Below are 25,509 nucleotides of genomic sequence, written 5' to 3'. Positions count from 1 at the left end.
GAAAAGGTTTGGGTCTTTTTTTTTTTTTTAATCATCTACAGAAGAGTTGTTGGAAGATACTGCATAATACTGATTCCTGTTAGTAACAGTACACTTCTGAGCATGTTGCTTTACCTTAACGTGTTCACACAGCCAGTGGTACTGCTGACTTTCCTCATTTGCAGGCTGTTTGCATCTACTTCAAACACTTGTTTTGTCATCTCCTTGGGGCTGCGTTTTCTGCAAAATGCAGCATGGGGTTTTGCTTTGTTGATTGCTGTTGCTGTTTTTGTCTGTGAGAATGGAAATGACCCCTAGGAGCTCAGCAGCACTGAGCCTTCGGGGCTGATGTTCCCCAGAAACTCCGAAGCACTGCTGGAATATAAATTCCATATGCATTCTTAGTTCATGTTTAGCTTTTCTGTGGACAGGTAAGACAGAGGGCTTTCTGGAATACTCCTGCTGGATACTGTTATTTAAGCTGTTTTCATTGTGCATTACACCCCGTAAGTCGATGTTCGCATCACACTTAAAGTTTCCTGATCTCTTTGGCCCTTTTGGAATAGTATCACAGTTTTGTTGCTCCTGGTGATTTATGCTTATGTACCAAAAGTAGAACATTCACATGTTGCCTGGTCTGCTGGCCAAAAGTGGAATGATTTTAAAGTGGTTGGTTTTTGCCTATCATTTTCATAGGCTTGCAGATGTTAATACAGCTGTCAGTCTTGGAAATTCAGACAGGCAAGCGATTTAATGTGCTTATGAGTAACTCTTTGGGATTTGGTTAACAGAGAATTTGTAGAAGCTTTTTTTACTCTTATGCATAGGTTTTAGCATGGTTTATTCTTGTGAGATTTGAGGGATGAGGGAGGAAAATACACCAAAAATATCTGCAGTTACCTTAGAAACAATATAAAAGTGTGTAATGGTAAATTTGCCTACAAAGTACTGGGGAACATACAGCATTCCTTTGCTCTATTAATTGTCCATCTTTCTTGTTAAGCAGTACTGTGGGTTTTGGCTTTTTTGGTGTTATTATTTAGGACAAATGGCTGCAGTAATGTAGCTAAAATTCTTCTTTAACAGATGAGAATTAACAGCTCAGAATTAGACAATTCATTTTTACTCTCTGATTGTGGGCAAAGTCAGGAGGTAAATTGCAGGAATGCTCTGGTGCTGCGAGTTCTGACAGATGGAGAGCGAAATGAATGTCTAAATGTATTTACCTCTATGAGCCTTCCAACGTATTGAGCACTGGTACTTAGAATACTGAGAAGATAAGGGTAATGAAGTCCCTATGTCAGTGACTGTAATTTTGATTTTACCCCTACTGGATCTGCTCTGTACCTGTTCAGTGCCTTATCCTAAAGTATGCCAGAAGGAGCTGTGAATTTAACTTCAGCACTTGATTGATTCAGCATTCTGGCTGAAAATGGAGCTGGATGCTCAGAATTAATTTATGCTGAAATCTGACTGCTTCCCAAGTAAAATTATTCAGAAATGGAGATTTCATTACTTTGCTGTTTTCTCCACAGACTGCTGCTGATTAACCAGAGCTGTAAGATTTTCCTTCTTTGTCTGATGAAGCTATTTTTGCTTCTTCAAAGTAAAACCTGCTGAGATGGAGTGGCAAAGTCACTGATGATGTAAATGGCACACTGTGTCAGCTCTTACCTCAATCAGCTTTAAATAAACATTTGTTTCAAATGGTGAAAGAATGTAAACACAAAGTATCAAATTCAGCCCTGGAATGAGCCAGTGCCTGTCTAATGACTCCAGCTGGTTTATACCAGTGTTGAAGATGAACAGGATGATGTCTCCTTCGTAACCAGTAAGGTTTTCAAATGAACCTCCCGTCAGCCAGACTTGGTAGCAGATTTAACAATAGCAGGAGGGATAACACAGCAGTCTTTGGGAAGGAAAAAGCAAAAACCAAGAGCTCAGAGCCAGGCAGAGAACACTGCAACTGGAATTTTACTGTGTTGAGACCTGTTTCCTTTGGAAGTGGGATGAAGCTGGGGGAATGCATCTGGCATGCTGTTTTAGCCAAAACAAAGTTGTAATAGAGGGTATTCTAAGAGAGGAATTTTGCAAAGTTTACTACAAGAGCTGAAGGATTATGCTCTATATCCTATATACCATAAAGCATTGAAAATTTCCACAAGTTGGAAGATTTTACTTTTTTAGAGAAAGTATGTGACACTTCATCGATCACAGGCAGTTTTGTTCCTCTGTAATCAAACAGGCTTTGTATGCTTACAGTATTCTTAACTCCTTAGATCTTCAAAAGTTGGCCATCTCTCTTCTGTGCAGATAATTTAAAAGCTTCAATTCCCTCTTTTGGCTGTGAACAATTTCAAAATTTCAAACAAGAGGAAAAAAAAAGCCAAAAATAGAACCATGAGTTAGAAATATTTTAAACCCAGTGCTAGTGACTGCAGCAGTAGATGCTTCAGTATTATTTAATGATTCTTCCTTTACAAAAAAGAACATTAATCTCCAGTACAGAATTTCAACCCAAATGGCCCATCTTCATCAGCAGAAGAATATTGAACTTGAATGGTTTTTTCTTTCTATGCAATGTGCAAACTGCACTGACTCTTAGGTTCAATCAGCCACTGCTGAATAGCAGTGTTGATCCTGTAGAAAATTCTAGTTGGAGATGTGTCCACTGAGAACTATCCCTCAGCTGATCTGTGCTTCTGAAGTCTGCCATGCCAGGAAGAGCTGTTGTTTGGCTTTTTGTTTTATTTATTTATTTTTTTTTTAAACAGAAAGTCTTAAATAAAATAACACTCTTTAAAATGGTTGGGGTTTTTGTTTTTTGGTTTTTGGTTTTTTTGTATGCAGTACTTTTATCATCGCACTGGCTGTCTAGTTAGGCACCTTGTTATTACTGCTGCGTTGGAAGTACAAGCTGTAGCTCTTTCTGTAAGAGATGATTGATGTATGTATTGCAGATGAATGAGTCTAAAGAGAGGGGGACCTTCGGTGGTTTTTTTTCTCTCTGTCATTGTGTTTTAATCTGTATCATCAGTGTATACAAAAAAAGGATTTGGATGTATAAATGAAAGGAGGCTTCTAGATTGGCTCAGTAGATTTGGGTGCTGGACTGTCAAAGAAGCATCGCTGTGGGAAAGACTTGCTGCTTCTGTGGAAAGTAGCACGTTGTGAGCCATTGCTTGGAACAGCTTCTTTTTCTTCATTCCATCCTATATGCAATATGCAAACAGGAGGGCTTCAATGCCAGGCTCTGTGAGAAGAGCTGGGGCTACTCAACCCCTTTTCTCCCTGTCTACTGCTGAACTGTTCAGTGTGCAAACAATTGCACCTTGTCCTTCCCAGCAGTCGCTCACTAAAGCAGAACAGTTTCATCTTCTTACATGACTTAACTCCTTCAGAGTGGAAGTTGTGTTGCTGTTTGCTCCATCAGCATTTTCATGCTAAAAATATAACTTTTGCCTGTAAGAAAGGAGGATGGCATGAAGTCTCAATAAAAAGCTGAATAAACATATCTCAGTTGATAAGAGGAAGGCTCTATTGACTGTACCAATACACTGAAAATTTAAATAGAACATTAACTTCTCTTGCAGTTAAAAATAACAAGCTCTATTTGGAATCCTTTATCAAAATGGTACTGTTTCATTTTGCTTGGCTGGCCAAGGGAACCCAACTTTTTCTTAGTTAGTGCAAGTGCCATTGAGTTCTCAAAATTACAAGTTCAGCAACTTTAAAAACATAAAACTGTGTTACGTATTCTCCATGTATTCTCCATGTAAATTCTCTGTGTAAATGTAAATTGCTGGGTCTGCATCTCATGATGTTTGAAGGATTTTAAAAATACGGCCTTGAAATTTTAAGGATGGTTCAGTCCTGTAATTAGGGTAAGAATGCATTCATAAATGTTTGCTATCAAAATATCTACCTCTGAAATGCAGTCTTTATTGTTCTGCTTCATATGATGAACATATGTTAGCTTTATACTCTACTGTCTACAACTTATGTGATGTACCTTCCTTGCTGCACTTCTCTCACTCAGTGGCTTTTCTTTCATTCAGCTTTATCTGTAGTCATAAAAGGTAATATATATTTAATATGGCTGTATCCAGCCAGGGGATTGAAAATCTAAGAATATTTTTATTCTACCATGTGCCTGCAGGCTTATATTTCACTGCATTCACTGTCAGAGAAGGATGTGGTCAGAAGTAAATTAGCTGGTCTTTTGATCAGACAGAATATTACCTGCATCTTTGTAAGAGCTGATAGGGGAGGGTTTTTTTTCCACACACCAAATTTACTTTGCTGAACAAGACAGCCTGCATTAAAATGTTGTTAATAAATAATATCCTGTCTCTCCAAACCATCTATAATAGCAGCACATATATCCTAAAGGAGAGTGGCTTGAAAATATTCCATGTTACTGTCTAAAAATGTATATATGTTATAATCTCTCAAGTTTACTTATAGAATAGAAAGGAGAGGGGGATGTATAAACTGTTTATCTCCCGTTTAACTGCATGTTGAGATGATCAATCGCACTAGTCACATAAGTGCAATTTGCTCCATCAGTTTCCAGCTTTTGGCAAGTTAATGCAGTAACTACTGAAGTCACTGGTGATTGCTTATGGTTGTTCTTGCATGCTTTGTGAGGTAAAGCATAAGTAACCAAAACTCATCTATTGCTAACATTGGGAGAAGGATGAGTGAAGAAGGAAGAGTGAAATAAAAGTGTTAGAAATATAAGGGCAGGAGCAGTGTTGTTATAGCAGGTCCCATCTCGCCCTCCTGAACCCCCTGCACCCCTGCCCCCCCCAAAAAAAAGGGCTACTGGTTTTTCTGGACGGCCAGGTGAATTTGGTACTTGTGATACATGTTTGATACATGTGGGATGATTTTCTACCCTGTCATGCAGAGTGAAATACAGTGAAAGCGCAAAAAATTGTCCAGAAAATTAGCAAATGCTTACGAAAACCACTTGGAAGAAAGCAAACTGATTTGTTTATTTCTATAGTAAAGTATGCAAAATTTCTCTGAGTTTCACGGAGAGCTGACTCTTGCCTGGTATTGTCTGCATTGTTCTGTGAAGGCTTCCTCAGGAGTTCCAAGGGTCAAGATGACATTCAAACGGTCACTATTCATAAAGTAACCTTTATGTAAATACCATCAATTTGTTGAATAGTTGTTTGACGTAATGACTTTGATACATTTATTTTTAATTCTTTCCCAGTCGGGATCTTAAATCACTACTCTGGGCTGGTATAAGCATAAAAGATAGTAGTGTAACAGTTGTCTCTACCATTCTGATGTGCTCCATGTAGCAGGAGGAAGCTGATGGCAGATGTCTGGATAATCTCTCTGGAGCTGCGTATGTTTAACCTTGTTAAAGACCAAGATCCCCCCACTTTCTTTCTCAGAAATTACGGCATGCAGCCCCACATAGGCAGTTCAAAAATGAGTTACAGAAGTATTTTCCAGTGAGCCTTTTCCAAGTGGTTTGTCTTTGAGCTCATTCAGCTTTGTGATGTTTCAGTACATCAAAACATACCCATAACTACATGCATCGCTTTTTTGCTTGGTAGGATGGTTTTGTTTTGTTTTGTTTTTTGTTTGTTTTTTTTAACATGCTTCAGTTTTGCTACTTTTTGGAAAAAGATCCCTTTTCTTGCTGTTCTTGTATTGATAGCTCTAAATTATATGTTCATACTTAGTTGCAAGTGCGTAGCTAAGCAAATCCTAGGGAAAAATCAAGGTATTGAACTCAATACTGGTCATTTGGAATATGAAAAGAACGACGCTTTTGATGCCTATTTTTGTCCAAATTCTGGTTGTAGTACTGTTATTCATATCACTGTACATGATCTGTTCTTACCTAGTTTTTGTATGTCTTTGCCACACAGTGTGTACTGATTAACTTCAGCTTAGAATACAGAATGTTGTGCCATGCTAGAATTATGACAGAACATGGAGTATTTAAGAGATACCATGACAAAATATTGTGGAAGTCAAGCTGACTGCTGAAATACGTCTAAATTATTCTTCCTTCTACAGTGTATTCATTGTTACCTATGCTTGCTCACAGTGTGTATTTGTAAAAATAAAACAAGCCTAAACCACCTCACTGATCACATTTTGTTTCTGTTCCAGGTCCCAGCTCGGTGCCTGCCTCAGCAGATGAGCCAGGTTGTGGGCGAGTGTGCTGGGGTCAGAAGAACAAGGATCATAGTGCAGTCATTGCCAGCTTTGTGCATCAGGCAGCGTTTGCACAGAAGCCTCTCAGTTTTCCTTCTACTGAGTTCTTTTCAAACGGTGAGAATTACAAATTTGTTTTTCCATCTAGCGTAGTTTTATATATACTTGCTGGGAAATGAGTTATTACCAAATATAGCCTATAGGACTGCAGCAGAAACTTTCCAGTCTGGTTGTCCACCTGGAAAGCATTCAGAAAATATACAACTGTCATATTTGCCTGAGATGTACAAGGAAGTTATCTGTGTATATGCACTGTGGAGCGCCTGTGCAATAAACCTAATGTTTCCCCCCAAACAATGTTTGCACAAGGCAGCTGATGTATTGTTAAAATTACAATTGTGATTTACTATATTTGTGAACAAATAAATATATGTGTGCTCGTTTGTTTTAAATACATTTCAGAATGCACGTGTATCACAAACGTATCTGGAATTCTTGGACATATGGTGACCTCTTTGGTGCTGCTGTGTGTGCATAGTTGATGTGACCTAAATACAGAATAAGTAGGGTACATATGTGCAGAGTGAGGAATCCCAGAGGAGTTGGGAAAACTTCAATAATTGGAGGCATGCACGGAGATGCTGTGTAAAACCTGATGGCTATGAATACATACATTACAATTCCTGGGATCTGAGGACGAGTGATCAATGAAAGAGCTGTGTAAGTTGGGGACTGCTGTGTGTTACCTGTTGAGCAACATTTATTGTCATTATTGGCATTCAAAAATTATGCCACAATCAATGCTTTGTCTGTTATAATTTGCTGTCTTCACAGATGGGACCTCTAAACAGACATTCCCAAGTGTAATTCTAGCCATAATTAAGTTTTCAGAATGCCTTGCATAAATATCTGCTTTTGTTGAAACTGTTCTAGTTTATTACAGCATTTTTGTCAGTTCTAAATTGGGAAAATTGTCAAGAAAATCCAAAAGCTTTTAATACAAAATTGTTGCTTTCTATGAGATTTTTTTCAGAACTAAGCTGCACAGGGATATGGCAGAGGGAAATAAAATCTTGTCCGGTTTATTTTTTCGTGTTGAGCAAGGAAGACTAAGTACAGAAAATGGTGCTTTATAGTTAACCTCTAAACTTACTGATCTGAAGTACCTTAAGTTTAGGAAAAATAATTGTCTCTTTGAGTAATAATTTACACTAAGCTTTGCAGTTATCCTTACAAAGATAAGCTCATTAATATTTAAGTTACACATTAGCTGCATCTCTTACAAGGATGAGACAATATTCCACATAACTATCATCAGTTATAACCAAATTAACATGAACTGAGAATAACCAATTGGTAATAAATCTTTTGTAGTCCAAGCCAAATCTTAGTAAAAGTAATAATGAAAGTTTTCATATAAAGTAACAGCTTTGATAGTTTTTCTGCATTAAATGTACAGTAAGAAAGAGCACTTTGTGTGTTGCTCAGCGGATTGTGTGGATCATTGCTGAAGTAGAAGTTGGTCCAGTGCCAAGACCTGCAACATGTGGTTTCTGTTCCTCAAATAATCTTGAAAATTAGAATGGCCAGTTCAGGGAATTAACTGACATTTATTATGAAAAATATTTTTCTCTCACAACATTGGACACCTGATTCCAGTAGGCTTTGGCTTGCTTCTCTTTATCATGATGCTTTGCCCATATTTGTGCAGAATAGGTGGTTGAAGTACAGAAGTACCATTGAAGATCATCTTGTCCAGCTGCCTCTGCTCAAGCAGGGTCACCTAGAGCTTGTTGAGCAGGATCATGGTCAGAAGACTTTGCAGTATATCTATAAATTGAGATTCCACAACCTTCCTGGGCAACCTGTTCAAGTTATCTGTCATATTCTCAGTAAGGTGTTCCTATCCCACTGTTTGGCCACTTATATGGTCAAAAAATAGTACTGTGATCTGCCTGCTGACAAAAGGTAGTGGGCACAAAGTGAAGCATGAGAGCTTTCCTCTGAAAGTGAGGAAATTGTGGGCTGTTTTTTGTTGTGGTTGTTGTTTTGGTGTTGATTTTTTTTTATTTTTATTTTTTTATTATTTTTTTTTTTTTTTTTTGTGGTGGTGACTAAGCACTGGCTGGAGAAGCTGTGGAATCCATGAAGATACCATTGAAATGTGGTCTGGACATGGTCCTGGGCAGCCTGCTCAAATTGACTCTGCTGGAGGGGATGGATGACATCTTCCTGAGGTCCCTGTTAAACCCAACCAGTTTGTAACACTCTGAAATGCACATCCAAAGGAACCAAAACTATATTATGCTTTCTAAATTTAGGGAAAACTCAAGTTCAGTATTCTGTGTGAAAGAAAAATAGTGTGCATGTTTGTACCTTAGGAAGGATGGCATCCAAATCCAATGTTCCCTACCTGTTGTTAATGGCCCCACAGTGCATTACTGCTTGTACATTTTAAAACTGATGCAACCTGTTTTTAAGTAGGGATTGGATGACTCTAGATCATCCCACAGCACTTGTTATCCCTTACCCTATATTGCTTTCATTTATGATTTTGTTATGTATTGGTAACTACTTGCGTATTTTAGATAAACATAAATTTGAGCGTACATGCAGTGGCTCTAAACTCACAGAACTGCAGTATTTTCATTTACTTAATACCTGTTGATCTAAGGTTGAAGTGTGCAATTGCATAGAGAGCTATGAGGTTAACTGCAGCCTCATAATATCTAGCTGTACATTCTTGAGAAAAATTGCATTGCGAGAAGGATAGCAGTTGAACCTTTTTTCAATAGGATGTAAGTATTATAAGCTGCCACATGGAGACCAGTTTTTCTGCAGAGACCTGACTGGACAGTGTGAAGAACTCTGCTGTGGCTTGTTTATTTCTTTTTCATATGAAAACACAATCCCTGCAGGGAAATCTATTTCAGCCACAGAACTAAGGCCTGTTAACAGCTCTTCTTTCTGCCGATGTTCCCCTATGAATTGCTGATGGTTAGGGGAGCTCACAGTGATGGCCGACAGCAGCTTTGTGCTTAGATGACAAGAATCTGTGTCTGCTAACTGCAGCTGGCACCATTAACTACCTATCCATGGACTAAAATAAAAACAATTATCGCTGCATGCATTATAATGATGAAATCCACTCTGTTTCCATGGTAACATGAGTGACAATTTATAGTATGACCTTAAGAAAGTAGAATGTGACCATTTCTTTTTTTTATTATTTTGTAGTTTTACAGGGAGCACCAATTCACAGAAAATAACATTTGGGAATGCACATAAATGACAAAAATAAAGGTAAGTTGTGCTTTACACGTAACAAAAAGATGCGCAACGTGCTTTCAAGTTGGAGCATTGTTCTTTGGCTCTAGTACTGTTCCATGGACACCTAACTTAGTGCTGTTTTCTGGTTATTAATCTTTTAAATGGAAGCTGAAAAAAACAAAAGAGGGAAACTGAGTCAGGGCTTAAGTCAAATTTTTAAAAAACTGTTTTGCCATCTAAGTTACAGCACCATACGAAGAAGGTCTTACATTCTGAGCTTTTGCCTGCAGAAACACATTGAGACATTCTCAGAACTTTCCAGCACTTATGTTAATGAATCTCTGTCAAAGATGATTCAGGGGATATTTTTATTATGCTGCAGGATTTTGGGAATATCCAAACTAACATTGATCTGGTTTATTTGTTCATTAGCAGGAAGGCTATGGCAAAATGTTGAACAGCCCCACTTGGACACATCTTCATGGATACTAATGAGTACTACAATATAGGCCAATTAAGAGACTAGAGCTCCTGAGTTCTTTAGACTGATTTAAGCACTGCCTCTGAGTGTTACTTCATTTCCAAATAGCCTCCCTGTGCAAAAGATACAGCGTGTTTAACTGTGCAGTTATTTAGTAAGCGAAGTAGTACCACAAGCATTAAATAATTCACAGACTTTCCCCTCCTTGCATAATTATCTCACCCCAAACATCTTTATTCAATATGTGCAGCATAATGAATGTTCCTATGACCAACACTGAAGCTAGGATCATCTCTGATACTAATAAAGGATTACTGGAATCTCTCTTTGAGCTACCGAAGGCTTCAGGGCTGTGACAGTAATCCACTGCCTGTTGGCCTTTCCTTGCATGTGGCAGACATGATCAGATAAAGAAAGAGGAACTTAATTCTACCTGTGTGTTAAAATATCCTTTTTGGTCACATGATATTCTTTCTTGAAATACAGTCATTAATGATATCCTGAACTTACAGGATTTCTTTTTTTTAGTTACAGTTAATGATTATCATTGATTGTAATTCCAGGAACATCTATAACCATGCCTCCTAGAAAAGTTTTTAACCTCCAGCTCATTTTCTAAAGGTATCTAACTGTTTTATAGGACAAAACAGGACATCAGTCTATCTAACGTCCCTTTCTAAATCCAAAATTAGATTGCTGGTTTAACTGCTTTTATTTTTAATACATGGGTGTTTAAAACTTTTTTTTATATTATGCATAGTAAACTTAGGCATTTTCCTGTACCTGCAGTTATGGTAATAAACAGGCATTCTTAAAAAAAAAAAATAAATAAAAATGTTTTAGGCAAAAAATAGTTTGTTCCAGTCTGAAATATACAAGTAATATCATCTCCATTTCTAAGAGGATTCAACTGATCAGAAGAGATAAGTGAGAGTTAAAACGCTAAGTATTTCTAGAGTTTAGGTTTGTGTTGCATATATAATCATATCAAAATAAACGTTGTACATTATGAGACAGATCATACAGCATATGGAATTAGGAGATTATGTTACTGTCACCAGAGCAAGAAGGAAAACTGCTTAAACAGGACAGGAAGAATGGAGAAGAGTGTTTTTATTCATTTGAGAAGAGCAAATAGTTTGAATCCACTTAACAGCTCTTTTTCTGAAGCATAAATGGAATAAAGAACTCTCTTTAAGGCTCAACGTTTCAGTTTGTAACTTGGTGAGATCTGTTGGGCAGAAAAATGGAGAAATCTGTTTACACTGCCTGTACATTCTTCATTCTGATTTTGATTCTTGTCTGTATGTCCTTTACACCCATGAAAATTCTTCTCAAGATAGAAGTAGCAGATAGAAGAAAGATTACCAAGGCAGTTTGTGCAGAATGGAGAAAAACAGGAACAGCTGCAGCTTACGCTGTTCTAAGAATTCCAGCTACAGGATTTTGTTTTCCCAGTTATTTAGATATTTCACTTTAGCAACAAAACTTTAGTTTGTTTGTCAAAAGTATTAGAAATGTTCATTTCTACTTTTCTAGTGTTTTCTTTTTCCCAAGCAAAAGCTAATATATCCAACTCAAACCATGCATTGTTTCTCATTTACTTTGCTGTTTGAGTTCTTGAACTGGGTGCCTAATGCTAAAGGCATGAGGGGCCTGAAAAAGAACATTGTGAAAAAGAGTTGAAGTTACAATTGGCGTGCAGGTATTGCATCCATCTTCCAAATTCCAATTAAATTTAGAACTCAGCAAATCATAACATGGCTAATAATGAGATCCTTAGAAGAATATAACATAAAGTGTGGTTAAGCTGCAAACACTCATGAATACACTTTGCTTTTTAAGCCAAATATTTTCCTACCATAAAACCCTGAAAGATCATGCTGTTAACCAGTCGAATCGATTCCCACACACAACCATGTGTCCATAAAATATTCTTGTAGAATCTTGCAGAGTTTTATTACTTTGTGTTAACAAGCATTGTGTAGTAATGAGAAGTAAACTGAAGTTGAGGAAGAGTAATTTCTGTTTTATGAAGGGAAAATTAACAGTGAGGTACATCTGATTTTAGTTAGCATTGCATACCAAGTTGACTTTATAGTTTAGTATTTTCTATTTGTTGAACATGTTTTCCCTCAGTCCCTAGGCTATGCAAAAGCAACATCCTAATAAAATGTATATTGTTCTATTAATCATGTTTTAAGGAATTAAATTCATACCAGAAAACATAATGTAATTTAAGTTAGAAATTCTACAACTGTGTTACTGCGTCCATACAGAATTTTATTTACTTTTGCAGCTTTGAGACCTAGTCTTTGCCTCTGAATCTGGCCACAGACAGAGTACAAATGAATGCAGTTCACCAAAGAAACAATTAAGACTGAAAGTATTCACCAAGTTTGCATTTCTGGTAAGTTACATAGCCTTTGACTTTGTCAATGTACCTTTGGGCAAAAGTAAGTTCTAACAGGAAATGTGGTTCAAGCAGCTTCTTGTAAGATACTAAACAAATAATGAACCTACAAGAAATTTCTACCAAAATATCTATTAAAAGTCTATGTTCATATATTGTATGTATTTTTATATATAATAAGTATTAAATGCAACTATTTCTGACTGGGGGAAAACTAGAATTTGGGTGTAGCCCATCAGATTTGAAGCAGAGGCAGCAAAAAGTGGCTCTGAGTGAGCTAAGTACAGTAATCACTTAGAATTTTAAAGAAAAGGGAGAGTGTGTGTGCAGTGGTGGGACTGTGCATCTGTAAGGAAGGAGGCTGGAGTGAGACAGTATGCTTCTAAAAGCAGTGAGTCTGGGGAAGTAGAAGGAGGTCCATATCAGAAAAATAGTCCATCAAACATGTCTGTACTGCGTGGAATCTTACTAGTTTTGTTATTTCTTTCCAACTGTATCAGATCATCTAATGAGGTAACAGATCAAATAATTCTTCCTTTATCACTACATCATCATAGCTGCAATTCCATCATAGATAGATATTCCAGGGATTTTTTTCCACATTGACAGATAAGCAAAGATATTGTCTTGGTGATTCTTCAAAAAGAGACGTGAAAAAAAAAATTCTCTTCTTGGAAAGACCTTAAAGAGAATTTTTAGTTATGGAAAATGTAAAGGGAATTAGAGAACAGGATCCTTCTTCAAATTAGTTTTCTATTTGGAAAAGAAAATAAAAGAAATTGAATTGAGTCTATCACAGCTTATGTTATTCTGCTGGGTATGATAGTCTAGGACTAACACAGTGTGTTTACCATCCTGCCCAAAGAATTCTGCTTAAGATCCTGAATTCTAAGACACCTTCAATTCCTGTTGGTATCCCTGTTTAACCTCTGCTTCTACAAAGGTTCATAAATAGTTCTGTCTTTTGGCATGGAACTATGCAAAGAGAGTGTATAGTGACAGCCTTCACTAATGGCTGAGTACAGTGAAAGTTCAGTACAGAAAGTGCAAAACTGCGGTTCCGTTTTCCCGAAGTGTGGAAAGGAAAGGCAATATGCAAGGTAACTGTGCCAGCTTCTAAATGTGCACGTAAGAGTGGAGACTTACAGCCTCCTTTGAGTCCAAACAGCTATTGGATGTCATGGCTTTCAGTGTAACTGGAAGTTTACATTCTGTGGTTTTAAACATATGAATTTTAAATGAGGTCTACAGTGGCTTTGATCTGGCAGGACTTTAATTGGATTCCATTTCTAAATCTCCCTGATACCTTTATTTACCCACAGTCCTGCCTTCTGTTTGTTAAATTATACAGAGGGAAGGGTTTTCAAATGTGAGTAATGAGAGTGCCAAAGACTAATCTAACTAACGATCTGATCTGCATCCTTGCTCCACTGTTTCAGGAACATCCTTTAAAATATTAACATGAAAAAAAACAAAAAACAACCAAAGTGTCTCTCTACTTGTGTGTGCATTTCAATGCAAGACATGTCCTTGTGGCATATGCTATTCAGTCAAGCCTGGTATAGTGGACATATGTCTAAGTAAACTCTCCATCTGGTATTAGATATTTAAATATATTCAATTGCATTTTGTTGAGGATACAGTCATACTGGAATTTTTTGGCACTTAGAGATCTCTTTCTTCCTGAACGAGTGGCTCTCTTTTATTTAAACTTTAAAAGAGTGTTGCTAGCAAATGTTTGCTATGCAGAATGAAAATCCCACTGTTGTCAGTAAATTCAATTTGTAATCAAATAATATCCAATCTGACTGACTTTCTCTGGTGATAAAGTCTTGTTGGACTTCCAGTTTTGAGGGTGCTGGTTTGAAAGTTTACAACATCTCAGCACTTCATGTTTCCCTCTTCTGCCATTGCATGCTGTTCTAAACTAAGGGAATTTACTGACATTTGTCTTGAAAAAGAGAAAAAGGTACTGGCAGTTTGCTCATTGGAGTCTTGAGTGTTCTACCTTTGATTTCTAGTTTGTTGGTAGGCCAGTTTCCAGCATATGAATATCTGTGGTGTCCAGCAGAGAGCCTTGCATAGTTATTTTAATCTCTCATTCTTGGTGGTAAGCAACAATGAGTCGCAGAACTGAACTGCTAGCTTGTCATACTGCAAAAGGTCTGGATAATGAAGCTTTCCAAAAGTTCTGCCAACTTCTCTAGTGTTGCCATAGTGATATAATTCAGCAAATTCCAGAATGAAACCTTTTTAAGTTATAATGAATAACCTAAATAGGAAAATAACTTGAAAGTTCTAGATCTACGTGTTCTTCTTTTCTAGGCATCCATAATAATGTACTTTAACTTGAATTTATTTTAGGAAAAGGAATGAGAACAAGTAATTCTTTAGTGAAAAAGTATAATGTGTTTTATGTATGTACTGTGCAATGAGTGCAGAAATAGAGAACACGGTTTGTAAAGTTGAATTGAAACACACTAAAAGCAAATAATTAATAATTCTATATCTGCATGAACTATACTCAAGTGGTATTTGTTGTCTGCTCTAGCTTACTTCCTCTGAAGAGTAAGATAAGTTCAGATATGATAGAGAAGAAATTACAACTGCAGTGTTCAGCGTAGGATAGTAAGAAGCTTCAGCATAGTAACAAGCTTGAACTGATGCCATGTTTGAGAAGCTTTGATCTGGACAAAATCTCCAGGACAGCAGCATTGCTGGAATGTGCAAAATACTTTTTGAGAAACTCATTTTCTCCATAGTCCTGTACTATCCAAACGCCAGTTGTTCATTTGTTCATGCAGATACCTGTTGAAAATATTTTCACCTCAGTGTTGTTTTCTGGTTCCATAACATTTTGCAAGCAGGGTTTATTTGAGTTTGTTTTACAAACAAGGAAAAGGCTTCAGGTGTGTCAGAGAATCACAGAATTCCCACAGCTGGAAATGTCCTGCAAGATCATCCATTCCAACCTTCCACCTACCACCAATATTTCCCCACTAAATGATGTGAGTACAGCATCTAAATGGTTCTTCAGCACCTCCAGGGTCGGTGACTCAACCACTTCCCTGGGCAGCCCATTTCAGTGCCTGACCACTCTAACAGTCAACCTGAATCCCCTCTCATCTAACTTGAGGCCCTACTGTCTGTTTGGGGTATCTAGAATTCACTCAGTGAGAAGTGTTCCACCACTGAGGACAGATTTCTTGTCCAGTCAGGTACATTGCCTCCTTTTATCTTCTCATTGATTACTTTTGCACTGTGATCAATGCTCCAGTTTCTGCTTTATACACTTTGAATGTTAAAAAGAAATGCACCATTTACAATGAAAGACAGAAATCAGGATTGTCAGGATAAATCTACCAGTTCTTTGGCTACCTAGAATTTAGTTAAGGATGCAAAGAGAATGATTGCACCTAATTTGCATGCTACAAGATTCTGCTTTTATGTTGCCAAGTCTGTAGAGCTTTTGTTGCTGCAAGTACAGTAGTAGTGCAGTACTGTGATTGCAGCGCTGTTGCAGTTGGAAACAAGGTGACAGTGCTGGTTTTTTTGTTTGTTTGTTTTTGTTTTACAACTATGTTTTAAAGGAAAAAGTATTGTATTAGCTATTCTCCATACTGCATCAAGGAGCATAATTTACAATAGCTTAATTCGTATTTAGACCCTGACATTAAACAGTGATATTTTAAAATGCATAAACTGATTCAAACTTGCTGGTTGATCAGCACTTCAGGAAGCTTAGCTACATAATTTTCCATCCTAAATGGAAACTTCTGACTTCTTTGAACAATCTCACTATATAATTGTATATTTTTTGCTAACAGAGGCAGAAAATCTGGGTTTGAAATGGGAAAGTAAGTAATAAATAGATTCAGTAGTGTTTGAAAGTTTTTTTGGCTGGTCATAATTGATTTCCTGATCTTTTTAAACTGTTAACTGTTTAAAGTTTGCATATATTTTTGTACCATACAATTGATACTGCAGTAGCCTTAGAATAGTTAGCAGAAGTTATCCTCAGAGTCTAGAGTGCTCTCCTTGCAGTACAGATGTATGTCACTAATCCAGGTCTACAGTATTATCTCTGAATCTTTGCATCTCTGGATTTCATTCATACTGTCACAGTGCTGCACATTTAACATGTTCAGTAACTAGAATAAAGTAAGTAAAATGATGACTTCCCAAACTGATCCATCCTTGTCACTTTATGTAAGCATGTGTATCTGGATGCTGAGATTAGAGGCAGAACTCCCTTACATTTATCATTTGTATTTTATTTCTTATAATATATCTTATGGCATAAAGCTACAAATGAAAAATAATTTCTATATAAAATATGGTAAAAGCACCATAATACTGTGGCAGCCCCACAGTGAATGTTGCCCTTTCATTACTACCCTTCCAAGCATGAGATACTCACAAAGAAGCTGACCAGTCTTCAAACTTCCATTTGGCTTTCATTTTACAGGAAAAAAAGCATATACTGATCTGTCTGAACAAGGGCATAATTGTGTTGGGAACTGAACCCCGCTGATGGGCAGTACATTGCAGCATGTTTCTCTAAAAATAACAGAACTCAAGCGATTTACACTGGTTATAGCCACAGAGTTATGACAGGAGTGTGAGGTTATCTTTAGATGATGTTTTCCCAGATTCTACTTTGTAATTTCAGAGTCTCGTTATGTTTTAATAAGGGTTGTTTTGTTTTAAATACATAGGAAACTTCCTTCTACCAAAATGACAACGTAAATCAGCATGTGTGTACTGAGGGAGAAAAAAGTCTGTATTTTCAGACTGCCACAAAGTTGTTTGCAATGCAAAACCACCTGTAATTTCAACATCAAATACAAGCCTGATTATTGTGTTTGAGGGAAAATTATTTTTGACTGTTCGTCCTCCTTGAGTGATACAGTAAGATGTGATACCAAAATAGATGTGGTTAGTATGTTAGTTGCCTAACTGTACTGGGAACACCATGGGCTTTTTTGCCTGTGTTAGTGGATAAAAATATGTTGTACTGCTAGAGTATTATTCTAGACTGAGCATCTACCAGAAATAAGAAAATCTAAGTTAAGAAAATGAATGCAGCTTTAACTGTTTAACCACAGTTATTTTTGTATTGCATATGGAGCGAGGTGTTAAAGTACATGTCAGAAACGAAGATAGGGAAGAATAAAATGTTGAATTGAAATGCTGAACAGTGAGATTTGTTATGCCATGACTGTCTGGCCTTACCCTGTAGAAGATTAAGCAATCTAAAGAAAAAATGGCTGATATGGCAGAAACAGATAAATTCAGAGTTAGTTCAGAGGTGGGATTAAAATATGAAGAAGTGAAAGCATATAAAGGCATTTGAAGGCAGCCATGGCAACCGTATAACTTCTCTGTCTTGCAATTACAGTGTTATTTAAAACACTGTAGGCTTTGGTCTGGTCTCAGTTTAGATGAAATTGAGTTCTAAACATTTATTTATTTTCTACTGAGAAAAATAACATTTTGTAGTATGTCCCACCACTCGTTTCCTTGCTTTTATATAAGATGTCTGTAAAGGTTACTTTCCATTGATTGACCAAATTGTTTCCCTACAAGATCTTCCATTTGGAAAGAAGGGGCTCTTTTGTTCTTGAGGGTAGATTTTAAAAGAAGCACATAGTCAGTTCTTACTCAGTGAGCATCCTGCGTAGGATTTATGCATCAGACATAAGGATAGCTTAGAAGTACTCTACCTGCCAGATTCCTGCTCTAGTGATTCCAAGCTGTTCCAGAATCTGTATGAAATACAGATCTAATTTAAGAGGCTTTTTAGGTTGCTTTTTTTTTTTTTTTTTTTTTTTTTGCAAGTTTGCATCACAAATACAATACGTAGGTGAATCCTCGGTATTTATGTACAGATCTAAAAATACATTTACTGGGGACCTATGCTGGTAGCCTAGAAAACTCCAAACCTTGAGCAGTAAAGCATTCACAATAAGAACCACTGTACAATTAAAAGTTTTGCTTGCAGTACACAGCCACAGCATCTGCAATTGCACAAATAAATTTGCATTTTGGAGGCTGAAATCTCAGCTCCTTCATGGAGAAAGGACGTAAAAAAGAGAAAAGACCAGTAAGTTAAGGAGGTACCAACGCTTAATTACTGGGTAGCAGGAATCACTGTGTGTCTGTTATGATACATCTGGTGCATTTAAATGATGTACAAATTATTTCTGGTGCGCTTTCTATTCTCTGAAGTGAAAAAACTTACTTAAAGTGCCAAAAATCATGTGTTTACAATGTATATGATATTGTACTTGACTTGCAGGCTTTACCTATCATGAGTTTATGAGTATTTGTATTATATGAGCTAACTGAAGCATCACTTGAAAATAATGCATGCTTAGCTTTTGAGCTTTTCTGATTTATTTTTTTCTGTAAGTAATCTTTCCGTATTTATGAAAAAAATAAATCTAGATATTGCAGCTCAACTTATGGGCTTAATAATTTTTAGTATGAAAAAGTCACAGTGTTGCGATCAATTTTGAGTTCCAAATTCGGTAGTTGTGTTCAGTACTATAAATTCTGAGTTAAAATAATGTTTTGTATAGGCTTGCACCAGCTAATGTAATAGATGTTTAGTATACCTTCTAGTCTTAGAATCATTTGAGTTGAAGGGACCCCGAAACATCATCTAGTGCAACTCCCCTGCAGTGAGCAAAGACACCCACAGCTCCATCATTGCTCAGAGCCCCATTCGCTGACCTTGGGTGTCTGCAGGGATGGGGCACCACCACCTCTCTGGGCAATGTGTCCCAGTGCCTCACCACACATTGTAAAAAAAACTTCTGCATTAAATCCAGCGTAAGTCTCCCCATTTCCCATTGTCCTATCACAGCAGACCCTGTTAAGGAGTCTGTCCCCTTCTTTCTTATTTTCCGTTTAGATACTGGAAGGCTGCTCACAGGTCTCATGGAGCCTTCTCTTCTCCAGGCTGAACAGCCCCAGCTCTCTCAGCCTGTCCTCACAGGGGAGGTGTTCCAACCCAGATTGAATTCATTTAGTGGTAAGCTGAAGAGAGACATCTATCTATGAATATTTTATGACATTCATTCTCCAAGGATGTTTTTCAGAGATTAACCTATTGGATTTTCTACTATTATATTTCCTCTGTACCATTCAGCCACACATGAAAAACAGAAGTATCTTTTAAAAAGAAGGAACGAGTACGAAAGTGTAGCTCTGTTGATTTAAGCTTCTTAAATGACTGCTCTGATGCAGTGTAGTTCGCTTACACTTCATTACACATTCTGTGGTGTGGAATGCCACCTAGTGTTACATCTCCCAAAGGCAGCAAAACTCTGCAAAGTTATGAAACCAGCTTTATCAACACGACAGTTGTATAGTTAGTGGATTTTCTGATATGTGAAGTGCTCAGGAATACTGTGTGTACTTACAGGGGAGTGAGGAGATGGTATTTATTTCTGTTTTTGCTGAGCATGTAATGCCTCCTGTTTTGTTATGTTGCCCCACAGTATCAGAGGTGGGGTATTGGTAGGGGTTGAACATTCCCACCAGTATATCATCACACATTGCTGTGTGACAGATAGCAGCAGAGGGGCAGTCGGACATGGAATTGTGTGGAATCGAATTCCTCCCCGTGGAAAAAATGGCACCATAAACACTCATTGAAGCTCACTGAACGCTTAAGGAGACCAGGCAGTGGATGGGAGCACACTGAGGTGGTGGAGTGGTGCATTTCAGCAGTGGTGACTGTGGGTCTCCTCTGGTGGTGCAGATTTTTACAAGCACAACATGCAAGGTGTTGTAGATTGCTGGCAAAAACACATAGCTAACTGTGTTCAGTATGTTGATAAATAACGTTTTGTAGCTGAGAGTTTCTCTATCAGATAGTGCTGAATTTCACACTTGCTCAAAGCAGAAGGCTATGCTTTACTTGTAAAGCCCAGGTAGGGGCTGAGAACTGATCACTTCATTGGAGTCTCCGTAAGTCACAGAAAAGTAATTTTGCTGGGACAATGTTGCAGCAGCTATTATTTGCTGCATAGCAAAAAAAAAAAAAGGAATCATGAATGCTGGTGGCTGTCGCTCTGCCAAACTGGTGCTATTCACCTGTTCAGTGGACAGTCCTGCTGTTATACTCGTGGTTCTGAAATATTTATTATGTTAGCATATTAATTTAGTTCTCTCTCATTTAGTTTTGCTGAGATTTAAAACTGTTACCTTACAGAATTAGTTTTTATGAGATCTATAATTGGAGGAACAGTAAAAGTGTGAAAGAGTGAATTGTTATGTTCTGCCTGTAGATCGTTAGAGAATGTCTGCAGAATTCTGATTTCACAATACTTATTAGTAATGGTGGTGTAAGTATTATGTGTAGCAGAAGGAGCTCAGCTTGACTGTTCAGATCGCAGATGGAAGTGTAGCTATTGGCAGTTTAGAAAGTCTATATTTGACTTAAAAATTCCTGAGGATGCTGATGCAGAGAAATAATTGTGGAACAAGAAGAAATTAGAAAACTGGAAATGTTACCTTCCACTTCAGTTGAAGTTTTCTTGATGCTGCCAATGTCTGACTAACAGTTTGAAATGTCAGATAAACTACAGGATGGCTTCCAGACCTAAGGATGGGAACCTATTTGTGCAAGTTATTAGTTTATAGGCTTCAGTAAGTATTCAAAAGAAAAAGCAAACGTGAATTATCTACAAGAATCTAGTATAAAATCGTAATGGACAAATGGAAGGAAGGAATTAAGTAAAGAAATTTCTGGAGTACTGCTGCACTGTCACTGTCCTTGGCTACACTGTACTGGGATGTAAGGGTTATATTGTGTCGGTTTACGTGCAGCATCAGTTACATAAGGCATCCTGCTGCTGTACGTGGCAGGAAGAAATGAACAGTTGAAATTGCTTAAATATTTTTGAAAGAGCAGATGAGAATGTACCTTTGAAGTTCACACACTGTATGGGCCAAAAGCAGTGACAATATCTATTTAGAAAAAATGGTAGTGTTGGAGGTAGCTTTATAACTCGTTATAAGAATGCTGATGCCACGTCTACCATCAGAGCGTGTTACAAGGGTGTGGGACAACATCCAGGGCACATCTTGCCATTCATTTTCATTTGACACACCGGTTAAGCTAAGAGAACTACCTTATGAGTGATATAAACCTACTCCCAGCCAACCGTGCATAAGATTATCATCTTCATACCTCGATCACCTCAGACTATTTCCATACAACACTACATGGTATCTGCTGTTAATGATGAATTGCTGATTCAAGTGATTTGGTTTCCTATGCAGTGGCCTCCTTTCTGCCAGGCATGCTGTACTGAGGATCTGAAAATAAAGCAGGGAGAATAGAATTGGCTTTGAGGGCAAACAGAGATTTCTTTTCACGAGGGAAGAGACTGTCTGTTGGCTTTTGAGGAGATAGGAAGAAGAAATTTGCATTCATTTTGTTGAATGAAAATACCGATCTTACTGTAGTTCTGAACACATGGAGGCCTCCCTGTTGGAGGAGTTGTGCATAGCTCTGAGGAAAGGTAGGCTGCATAATGTACAAAGGAGGACTGAAAGTCATGAAAGAAATTTACACAAAGAGAAAGAGAAGAAAGAGGCATTCAATGGAAGGAAGTATTAGCATTTAAAATGCATTTATGTGGAAACAAAGCAGAAAGGGAAGGACTTGATAATAAGACAGGAAATTACAAATGAAAAGTAAACAATATTAAGATGAGGGAAAAAAGTTCTTACACCCTTGAAAGACTGTAGCCATGAGCAAGTAATACTCTGTAGAATCCTTTTGAATGTGTAAAGCAAAGTGATCACTGCAAAAATCTTCTGTATCAGTTAGCCTTAAGCTTTGGTGTGTTTGCTCTCCACTCTAATGTGTACAGAAAGGATCAAAAACTGTGCTTTTGTCATGTGTCATTGCTTAGTGATCTACTTCTGTTGAGAGCTTGTTCCCATAGCAACATTGCTATTGTATTACAGGCTGGGTATGTAAGTTTAGCAAGTTGAAATTACATTTGTGTGTACATACTTTGTCTGATTTTAAACATACACCCATATTATGCTGGTATTTTGATGGTGTCCTGTATGTACGTTTAGGAGTCCAGGATATGGGGCTGGTATCCTTTCTTACCCTGAATTAAATATGAGGACTGCTCCAAAAGTAATGCTTCTATCTTATTATGTTGGCCCACAGTGTCAGAGGCAGATGGTGGTGGTATGGCAGTAAAGGATGAGTGTTCCCACCAATATTCCATTACATTTTGTAGCTCTGTGACAGATGGCAGCAGAGGGGCAGTCTGACAGAATGGCAACTGACATGGAAGCCTGTAGGAAGCAAAGGTGTGGAAATGAATTCCTCCATGCAGGACAAGAAATGCACCCATTGACATTCATTGACAATTGCTGAATGTTTGTGGAGATCAGGCAGTGGTGGGTGGTGTGTTTCAGCAGTGATGACAGCAGCACTAGGTCACCTCCATTGGAGCAGATTTTAATGAGTGCAGCATGCTGGCTCTTGTTCATCACTGACAAAAATGCATAGCTAGTGGTGGTGACTGCTGAGAAACAGAATTTTACAGCTGAGAATCCGATCTATCAAATAATGTTATTGTGTACTTTGTATCCTTGTAGGTTCTATGGAAATAAATAGAAGGCATTGCTTTGGAAGCAACCTACATACTGTAACTTCAGGAAGAAATACATTTAAGTAATACCACCAATCCTAAAGTTGGAAGATATACAACTATAGATCAAATTAATAATTAGCTATATATTTTAAGAGGTTTCAAAACATTATTTGAAAAGAAAAAATATTCTGTGGAAGTAGATAATGTATTGCAAATCTGGAATTCTGTCTCTTAAAGATTAACTTCTGGCTTAGGTAGGTATAAGCTACGTCTGAGCAATTGTTGTGCTAACCTGATTTCAACTTTGTACAGTACTACACACTGGATTGATTGCCTTAGTGGAGAACTAAGCTGTTCTGTGATTGTGGCTTGTAAGCATTGTAATTAAATTTATTTCTAAGTAATCTGTCCATGGCTCTCTCTGCAGTCAGTGTAAAGATCACTGTCACTTTACCTACTTGAAAAGATTATATTGGGTATTTCAAAAGGTAAGAATAGTGACTGGGTTTTGAAACTAGAATTCTAATGAAAGGTTCTGGTGGAAATGCAAGGTGTGTGTAACAATTCCTGGTCTGAATTCTAGGATGCAAAACCGGCAAACAAGAAATTAACATAGTAAACACACAGTGTACATAGAGGGCAAAAAAAATTTTTATACCAACTCTATTCCTTCATATATTGGTAAAAATGTGACATGCTACTGCTATCTCATGCTGAATTACTTGAATACACCACAGCTGTAGCTCCACATCTTTTCCAGCTCTTTCAAAAAGCTGAGTGTTTTCATACAAGTGTAGCAGCTGCCCAGAAACTAGTAATTCTCAGTTTTACCCTGCAAAACAGGCAGCTGTTTTTCAGCAGCTGCAGAGAGTGGAGAAACAAACAAACAGTAACAAAAAAATGCATTGTTTTCTCCCAGGTGAGTATTGGAAGTAATTAACTAATCTTTAATGGAGCTTTGCAATTTCCTGCCTTCTAGTTGGTCTTATATAACAGTTTGGGATGCTTTCAGTGTTCTGTACTTCACACAGTACTTTGAAATATGCTCTGTATTACCCTTTTAGAAGGACAAGGTAAAATTGTAAAATCACAGTATATGTCAGTTTATTAAGGCTTAAAGCTTTCTGCACCTAGTCAGTGCAGAATGTTATGATTGACAGCAGTCATGCTAATGCATATTTAGCAGGTTAAGTGGTTTTCTGACTAGTATTCCTGTACTCATTTCCCCTTCGTCGGTATCAATTAAGGACCTGCGTTTCTCACAGGGTAGGAGACTTGTTCTTTGCTTCAAGCTTCAGATGGTATGGTAACTCTTTTGGTATGTACAAGGCAATAGTGAGAGATTGTTTTTGTGTACCTACTGGAGAGAGGACAGGACTTTTGTGTACTTTTGTAGCAATTAGGAATTACTTTGGTATAAAGCTTTTTACTTGTAGCTAAACGTGAGACTCTTAAAACAACTGGAATCTATTGAGATAGACCAAACAAATTTAGTAGCTGCTAAGGATAGTTTAGATGTGTGTGATCTGTGCTCATTGCCAGCAGAGTCCAGGAGATGTGTGTTTCTTGTCACTTCCCTAGCCCTGTTTTTCTATTGTTCTGAAGTGTTGTTTTAGACTGTATCCCACCACCATATTTTAGTCCAGGCACAATAGCTGTGGTGCTTTACAGTGCTGATGCAACGTTTCTCTGTAATAAGTACTTTTCTTTGAATTGGAAAGATCAGCTTTTTCATGAATTTCTTTTTTTCTGTAAAGGATTTTTGTTTTACTAACAAGTGTTATGTGTTGCTGTCTTGTTGCTGTTCTTTCTTTCTTTCTTTTTTTTTAACTGTGTATATACATTCTTTTTTTTAGCCATTGACCAAGAAAGAGAGCCTGAGATGAAGCGCCCCAGAAACAATGAGTGAAGGAAGAAAGTGGAGTGCTGCAAAATGTTTTCAAGGTAACTTTTTTAACAACATTTTTTAAAAGATGAATCAAGTATAGTAGGAGACTCCTATAAATACTCAGTTCCAAGTTGAAGGATTACTGGGAATTTACTTTTAGAGATAAATCCAACAGATTTTCAATTATGATTACAGTTCTTATTGTAGTTGGGCTGCAAATTGAACATTTGAAACTAGTATTCTAAATAGCATTCAATAGTATTCTAAATTCTAAAAAGAAGTTTTTATTGTACTCCTGTCTAATGCCTTATTTAAAAGCAAAGAAGATGGCTGGCTTTATTAAAAAGGATCCAGAAAACAATAGATGTGAGAAACTATCTCATCTCACTAGAATCTTTTTGATTTCATATTGCCCTGAGCAGCCAATGCTCAGGTGACCCTGCAAACCATCTGATATGAATAAACATTGTAAAATATTTTAACTTATTGCAAGTCCAAGCACATCATAAGCCTTATAGTAATGATTAAGACACATAACGAGCAAGTAGTGCTACTTAATATGAAGTGGAGAGTACCTGCTGTGACTTACTGAGTTATCTGTTTGCCATTCTGTGGGGTATCTCAGTGTGTGTCTCAAACATGTACTGCTAAT

At 37.4% G+C, this 25,509-nt stretch overlaps 1 long non-coding RNA gene across 1 annotated transcript; it reads left to right on the top strand.

The window, feature by feature from the left end:
• Positions 1 to 9,404: 9,404 nt before the first annotated feature.
• LOC128082284 (uncharacterized) lies at positions 9,405 to 24,915 on the top strand. Its single transcript, XR_008207605.1, has 3 exons — positions 9,405 to 9,471; positions 12,219 to 12,329; positions 24,826 to 24,915. It is a non-coding gene; the product is annotated as an uncharacterized LOC128082284 (long non-coding RNA).
• Positions 24,916 to 25,509: the final 594 nt, after the last annotated feature.

Source organism: Tympanuchus pallidicinctus, unplaced genomic scaffold (genome assembly GCF_026119805.1).
Source record: "Tympanuchus pallidicinctus isolate F22 unplaced genomic scaffold, pur_lepc_1.0 scaffold22, whole genome shotgun sequence".
Lineage (NCBI taxonomy): Eukaryota > Metazoa > Chordata > Aves > Galliformes > Phasianidae > Tympanuchus > Tympanuchus pallidicinctus.
Note: the sequence above shows the minus strand (reverse complement) of the source record. Positions and strands in the feature narration are given on the sequence as shown.